We start from the raw sequence: 8,500 nt of genomic DNA on the forward strand, positions 1-8,500 counted from the left end.
TCACTGCGTTGTGTGCTCCTCCCACACAAGCGCAGGGCGGCTGCGAAACTTCCTTTTAACAAAACATATCCAATCATTGCAGCAATAATAAGTCCTATTATGATTAACAGATAGGGCCAAAGATATCCAAACAAATGTCCAATCCAACCAGTCACCACTTTGAGACCTTCTTTAATGACTTCTCCGGTCTCTGCAGCGAAAGTGGTGATGATTCCTCCAGCTATTATTTACATTCTTTCCCACCAAGAACATTCATGCCGACCTCTTCCTTTCCCACAGCTCAACCAATGTTCTGCAGGCAATTCACATGTACCATTATTGTAAATCCGATTCGATCCCAACCATTCGTAACCGACAATTTCTCGTCCTTCGCATAGACTTTTCTTGAAGGCGTATCCTTCCTCAAGCATTATTAAAGCATCACCAACAAATGGCACTATGCGGCCTAGGACCTGCTTCCTTTTTGACATTCCATGTCCCAGGACAGCCTTGGCACATCCAACGTTGGGTGGAAAAGCTCTTATCCATGTGCCAGCTCTGTTCTTCTCCCAAACTGTTCGATGGCCGTAAGTGTCATACTCGCCGTCATAGTAAGCGTCACAATATTCTTCCCAGCCGGGAACATTCCTACAATTTTGGCGGGCAAGGCTTATCGTGCATGTGGTATTAAGTTTGTTACAAATCATTTTCCAGGGCCATGGGGTAACATAAGGGTTTGGTCTCCAGAGTACACTGGACCAAGTAGCTCTGTCTCTGGAGTAGACCGTGGCGATGTATTTATATTTAACCCAGTAATTATTACTTTGATCCAAACAGGGGAATACCCATATTTCTCCATTCCCCACCAGGTGACGTCCTTACTACGTCTAACTTCTTCCTGCCATGCTTGAAGGGTCCCCTTAATGGTTGGAATCTGTAACAACTGTGTACAGTTATATACCCATCTTAGCAAATTCCCTGTCTTAATTTGGTCTATGGGACATCGGGGGGATTTACCAGAACCTTCGGCCAAATTACTATGGTATTCTGTCTCATGTAAGTTTTCATAAATTCTATTCACTACACATTGATCAATCTTTCTAAAATCCTCCTGAGGTACTGACCTTAGCTCATCAGGCTTTGGTAGTTTTTGCACATAGAAGTTTGCTATATGTGGACCCCGCAAACTATGCCCAGTCCACGTGTATCCCTTCGGAAAATTCCCCTCAAAATGTATCAGTGGAACGCTCCAGACCCACGGAAAAGTGTCGTTAAGCCATTCATCGTGTTTTGCCTCTTGTTTCTGTTTCCAAGTAATCCTGTCTATCAAATCGATGACTGGTGCAAGCACCATGTAGTTTGAGATTTACATCCAATAGGTCGATTCCAATAACATCTATCTAATTTTGCTACTTTTTCTTTTACACAATAATCATGAATCTTATTCCATCTTTTTTTAGCCGCATTACCAATACTTTTAACTTTTGGTTCTAATACTTGCTGGGTATCTTGTGTTGGCGATGTAGGGAGTGGTTTGGTTTTTCCCTGTGTTGGTGATATCTTTGTGGATCCCACCGATGCTGCTGGTGGGATGGCGGTTAGTTCGGAATATAATATCCCTGCTCCCCTGCCGATAGCGTTGTTCAACAGAGGGACTGTTGTAGATATTATATCCACTTTCGGCACTCTGCTGCGGGTGTTATCACAGGTGAGGTTATAATTACCCCAATGTTTCCAGGTAGGCATTATCATTCTGCAAACATCATGTCTTGGTAATGCTGGAAAAACAGCTTATTTTTCCCAATATCCTGCTTGATAGCCTAGTAGTACTCTGCATCCGCATGAGCAATACCAGGCTGGCTCGCCAGGTTCAGGTCTTATCCAGGTGCAGCCTACTTCTCTTCGCTCTTTTTGTTTTAAACGTAAGATGGTTACCACGATAACCTCTTGATCCCTTATTTGTAGGTTTTGAAGGATATCTGCTCCGGTGGTCAGGTTGTAATTGGTGGTGACGGTTGGAAATTCCCCACTGTCGTTCAAGTATTGCAGCCACTTATTCTTTAGCATCTGCTGGGTTAGGTTCTTCATCTTTGCCCATTTCTCTGTAGAACTTTGGTCCCATATCATGTAGATGTTTCTTGATTCAACTCCCCAACGTGTCTGTTGGAAAGTTTTAGTTGTTGCGTACTGGACCCTGATATGGGTTAAGGTCCAGGGCGTACTACCATAGTAGTACAGGATAACTAGAAGTACAGCAACGCCGACTAACAATGCTGTAATTTTAGCCATCCAACTCCAACATTGGAGGCACTTTTTCTTCTGTGGCTGGCTTTGTTACTGCTGCTTTCTTCCAACATTTTCGTAGTAGAATTCACTTGGTACTGGTGGCAGCGGCTCCAGCTTTTGGGGTCGTTGCAGTAGTGGCATTTCTATGCCAAACTCCTCTTCTCTTGGTCTTTCGTTGGTTGTTTGAGGTTGCGTGGTGATCACGCTGTCTTCCCGTGGTCCTTCCATCTCGGAGATAGATGATCTTAGGTGCTGTTGTTTGTCTCGTGTTTCCAACAGAAACGCTTGATGCTCGTTGCCGAAGAAGGGTGACTAACAAGGGAGATGGCCATGGGAGTCTAATATCTAGTCCTCGCCACGCCCATTTCCAAGTGACGACTGTCACCTCCTTCATTTCAGGCGGTGGTCCTTGAGGTGTGTAGAAACACTGTGAAGGTGCAGGATTCAATTCTCTACGTAGGTGCAAGATATCTTCATAGGTGTCCCGATATGCCATTCCACTGTAGACATACTGCACCATCACAGAGTACAGAGGAGTCAATCTCCGGAATAGTCCTCTTCCCGACTTTATGCTAAGTCGTATCAGTATAGCCCTTGGGGGTTGCCAAAGCCCCACTAGTACTCTGGTTTGCCGTCCACTTCTAATAGGTGGGAGACATCCGCCATTCTTGATATCAAGGTGCTGTACCGTCATGCATATTGGCAAAGTTTGGTTCTCAACCAAATAGAAAGTTGAACGTGCCTCTTGTAGTTGAAGTCTTTTAAACATATAGAGACTACTGGTCCAGATCTGGAAAGATCCAAGCCAAATGTCCACATACACTCCCTGTAATGGATCAACATAATTAGGTCCCCACCTCATTTTAAACCTGTAGCCCCTTTTTTGTACATGCACTACATTCAAGATGCAGGGAAATGAGTCTGGACACCGGGGAATTGGGTAAAACTTCCATCCGACCCCAGGGCAATACCAGTGTTGTCCAACTTTGTCCACGATAGCTTCCAGAGGAGTGTACAGTCCAGGCTCTGCAAGGTCAGCAGTCCTTTTATACGAATCATTATCTACAAAGTATCCTCCTGTTCCCAGCACCCATCCTTTCTCTTTGTAATCCTTTTGTGGCCAGTTTAAACATATTTTCTTGTAGGGTAATTCCAAGTATGGTGTAAGTCCTCCATGCCTAGATTGTAGACTATTTACATTACTTTCATCCAGTTTGAAGGTCCGCGACATGATTCAGAGTGAGTTGTCACTCCGCCATCGGTTTCCTTCTCTTTCTCCCAAGATGCACCACCATAGGGAGTAGTTGTTGTCTCTTAAAGAGATGAGTGTAGATGGGAGATGGGTGCTTAAGCTCTGAATCCATTCCTTTCCACGCCCACTTCCACATCATAACAATTATCCTGTCAGGTTTAGGGAGGGGTCCTTCAGGGATCCTCTGTACCTGATGTGGGGGTACATAGTTCCATAGATCTTGCCAATGCTGCCAAAACAGTTTTCCAGAATACCTGGTCTGTGATAAGGCTAGATAAAGGGGAACTATAGGCTTCTCTTCTTGATCCTTAGGCTCAATTTGAAGCTGAATCTTCCTTACTTGACAACAGTTCCAGACTCCTTTTTTGTACAGGTAGAAGAAGTCTTGATTTACAAAAATTGTTGGTACGGTTGGGGGTAGGCAGCTCATACAGGCCCGAGGTTGATCGATAACTCTCAAATTTAATGTTTGGTTATCTAAAACGTGATATCCTGGGTTTTGCAGTCATCTGTACATTTGACGTCGCATGTTGGGGCTTGTCGTCCAGATCAAGCACTGGTTAAGGTATATTTCAACATAGACTCCTTGGAGTGGCTCAACGTAATTAATCCCCCATTTCAATGTGAATCTCAGGTCTTTGAGTTGTAGGTAAACCACATTTAATATCCAGGGATATGTGTTCGGACATCTTGGAACCGATTGGGGTAGTTTTCGGCGTCCTATTATGTACCAATGCCGCAGACTTTCCTCACTAAGCACTCGTTCCGCAAGTAATTTTTGTCCTGTTGTCTCTGTTAAGTTGGCATCTCTTTTATATTCATAATTTGAGACATAATATCCGTTAGATGCTAGTTCCCAATCTTCATCAAAATCTTTTTCTGGCCAATTTAAGTATAGTTTCTCAGCACCAATGCCACATTGTATATAGGGTCCAAATCTTCCTCGATTATTGATAATGGGTACTCTATTTACATCTGGTCCTTGCGACATTTTGCAAACAGCCGCTTCTTTTTAGTTCTTCCTTATCCTACGGAAAATGGAGGGAAACATCCAGCGACTCTGAGGCTTTCCTGATTTTTCCTCACCTTGAGTCGGTTGGTGTAACGACTGCTGCTGTTCCTCCAGGAGGTCAAAATGTGCCCTGACAGAGTAAACCCCCACATAGGGGACCAACACCACCAGCACTGTGAGCCGTTTGGTCCGGCCTACTAGGAGTGTCTGCTCTGCTAGCCACTCCCCCCAAAGATTGTATCCTCCTCTTTCTCACCCATTCTTCGGGTGTCACGTGGTACTCGGCTGACTTCTTCTTCGGTTTTGCTGCTTTATTTCCCCAGGCGTCTAGTCCAGTGGTAAAATAATGCATGAGGGTTTCTCTGCCTCCTTTTTCTTGTGGCACCTTTTCTGCATCTTCCAGTGGAATTTCTGGTTTTTTAGAACTTCTTCTATCAACATGGCCCAAATTGTCAGTTCCCAAGGGCCGATCCATCCTTCTTCTTGGGCTTTTTGCTGTTGATCATCGGTCAGTCCTCCCATCATGTCTGTATATCCGGGTCGCTCCGGGTCTCTATACACTCTGAACACCAGTGGAATTTGCACTGTGTCTATTGGAGGGTCATAAGTTTGCCCATACTCTGGATCATGGGACCAACTTTGATGTATAGCTTTATGCAACAAAGACGGCTTTCGCTCACCACCTCCTGCAGCTTGGTTACTTCCTCCTGCTCTAGTTGTTTCCAACATCAAATAGACACTTGGTGCCGTTGGACTCACGTCACCGCTGCCTTGATTCCCTTCAGCTTGATCAAGTGCAACTGTTGCTGCAGGATTAGCCCAACAGGCTTCATCGGTGTGAAAGGTCCTCAGGGGGTCCAAAAACCTTCTCACTTGCCATCCTTCTGCTCTTGCCACATGCAGAATTCTTCCCATATGAGTTTTTGCTTTACACACCAGGCAATACTCGATCGCATGTCCATTCCAATAGCATGAGCACACCTGCATATCCACATCGTCTCCACGTATCTCCCACTGGGTGTAAAAGACCATTCTTGGCAACTGGACTAGTCGGCATAACCCACATACAAGTGCATCCAAAACCTTCACCGGCTTGTGGAGTATTTGCTTGAACTCATGTTTTGCCCCACTTGGAATTGGGGGTTTTCTAATCCCAGGTCCCGACCATTGGACCGTCAGCGGTACTTCTTCGCGGCAAATCACACAGTGATTCTCAACTTTTTTCCATTTTAATATCTCCTTTTCACAAGATAAAAATCCTTTCTTTGCATGATATAGTTTTCTCAGGGCTCTGCCTGCCCAGAGGTCAGTTTTTGTTCTTCTTAAGGCAACCACCCCATTGACAGTGGCCACTCTGATGAAGGGTGGAAGATCTTGGGTGTTTTTGGCCATGTTTAGCTCCTGGTTTCGTCTAGTTAGGAGTTGGCTTCAGCTGCTCTACTCCTTGGATTCCCTTCTTCTTCAATTCTACTGTGTTGCTGTCCAGTATCTTCACTACTGTATCTGTGGTCTCATACTTAGGTTTAACAGCAGTGTTGGTTAGGTGATCTCGAGCTCTCACCCACACCTTCTGCCCAACCTTAAATGGGATCTTTGGTTCTGGTTCTCCGTCCCTTTTAGTCTGACTCCGCCCCACTTCCGGTGTCAAAAATGGGCGTTGGTTCAGTTCTTGCGAAGGGGTGGGCCTGCCGGCACGATGGCGGTCATTCAGGGCCTGTCCAATTTCCAGGGCCTTAGTACTCCATTCCCTTGTGTTAGCATTCTTCCCAATCCAGTTTTTCACCAGTCCAATAGCCCTTTCCACGACTCCATTTGCTTGAGGGATGTATGGGGGCGAGCAAATTCTCATTACTCCATTTTCCTGGCACCACTGGTTGACCTGAGCATTACGGAAATGTGTCCCATTGTCCGTTCTCAGCTCCCTAGGTATCCCCAGAATTGAGCACACTTGATCCAACATGCTTATCACACTGCTGCCGTTGGCTTTTCTCACAGTCTTAACAGTCACATAGCCCGACATAGAGTCCACAAGCACCAACAGATACTTCTCTCCTTTCTTACCGGTCACCCCCATGGGCCCGGCAACATCCATGCATACTGATCCCCATGGAACAGTACTCTTTATGGTGAAACCATCCACCCTTTGTCCTCGTCGTCCTGCATTGTATCGACCACATACTTCACAGTCTTTGAGGACTTGGCAGACTTGGTTTCTCGGAATCCAAAGTTGCAGCTTCTCCAGCTCCTTCCGTGTGGGAATGGTGCCTGCATGGCCAAGCGCTTCATGTACGGCCAGCACCACCTCTTTCACGGACTCTTTTGGAACTACCCTTCCCTTGGGTGTCTGTTCCCACTTCTCAATCCCGACAACGACGACTTTTCTCAGCTGCACATAGCGGTCCACTTCTTTGTTCCCGCTCCAATGTGCTCCTTCTTTTACATAGGCCTTCTGATGTACCACATCTAAGTCCATTGTTAGCCTCAACTCGGCTATTTTCCTCCACAAATCCATATGAGCTACAGGCTTCCCCTTAGCTCCCTCGAATCCGTTTTCTTCCCAAATGGATGTCCTCTTTCAGGGCTTGTGCGCAGTAATGACTGTCTGTAACCACTTTAGCCCTTTTTACTCTCCTCTTGGTTAACTCCAAGATTCCTTCCAGTATTGCTGTAACTTCTCCAGCTTGGGCACTCCCTGGCGTTCGACCTTTTTGACGATATTTCTCTTTATCTTGATACTTCAGAATATAGCCCCAATAAGCTATATTGTCTGTACCCTTCTTCGACCCATCGGTGTGCATAGTCCAGTCATATGGCTCCATAGGGAGTTGCCTCTCCTTCGGCAACTTCTTTGTCGCCGACTGTTTTGGCCCAATTTCCAGCTCAGGGTCTAGCAGGATGTCCTCCCACCTTCCCCATCTGGCATTTGTGGCTTTAGTACTCTCAATAGTTCCTTTTCTCAGGAACTGGTGGACTTGGCTTTGGGTAGTAACTTTTATTCCCTGACCTTGTGCAAGTTCTTTTAATGCACTCCAGTATCTAGCCAGGACTGCCAGTTCTTTTTCTTTTGGTGGATATTTTCTCACAATCGAAGACAGAGTATAGCTCCACAAAGTTACCATACCCCCTCCTTCGTTGCTCACTTTTACCACCGAATCCTCTTCTTCACAGCTTATTTCGGCTAGCAGACGAGTAGTCAGACTACGTAGCTCCAGCCTAACTGCGTCGTGAATGGCTTTCTTTAGCTTTTCCAAGCAATCCTGATCTGTAGCTGTCCAAATCCATTGCTTTTGCTCTTGTCCATTAGGTTTCTTCTTGAGACGAGCATAAAGGGGCTTTGCATATCTCTGATAGTGTGGAACATGATCTCTCACATAGTTACATAATCCCAATATTTTCTGTAGGTCATTCTCAGATTGCGGTGGTTTAATCTGACTCAATTTTTCTCGGCATACTTCTGAGAGTCGCAAGTCTGATGATACCTGGAATCCCAAATAGTTAACCTTGAATTGTCCAAACTGACATTTCCTCAGGTTGAGTTTTAATCCCGCTTCTGTGAGCTTCTGTATCACCTTTTGCAGCCGCATTAGGTGTTCATTTTCATCATCATCTGCGATAAACACATCATCGATGTAGACTGTTACTCCCAGGTCTTTTAATATTTCCATTACTGCTGCTTGGAACACATTTGGTGAATTTCTGTATCCCTGCGGGAGTCGTTGCCACACATAACTTTTCCCTTTATGTGTGAATGCTGTTTTCCCTTGTGACTGTTTTGCTAATCGCAGGGAAAAGAATCCATTTGCCAGATCAATGCATGATTTGTATCTCTTAATTTGCAGCATTTTCAGTGCTCCTTGGGGATTTATCAAACTCGCTCTATTGGCTATTGTTCGTCGATTGAGAGCCTTGAAGTTGATTACTGGTCTCCAGCCTCCTCCTGCCGACTCTGGCTTCTTAACTGCTTGGATGGG

This window comes from Thalassophryne amazonica, chromosome 2 (assembly GCF_902500255.1).
Source record: "Thalassophryne amazonica chromosome 2, fThaAma1.1, whole genome shotgun sequence".
NCBI lineage: Eukaryota > Metazoa > Chordata > Actinopteri > Batrachoidiformes > Batrachoididae > Thalassophryne > Thalassophryne amazonica.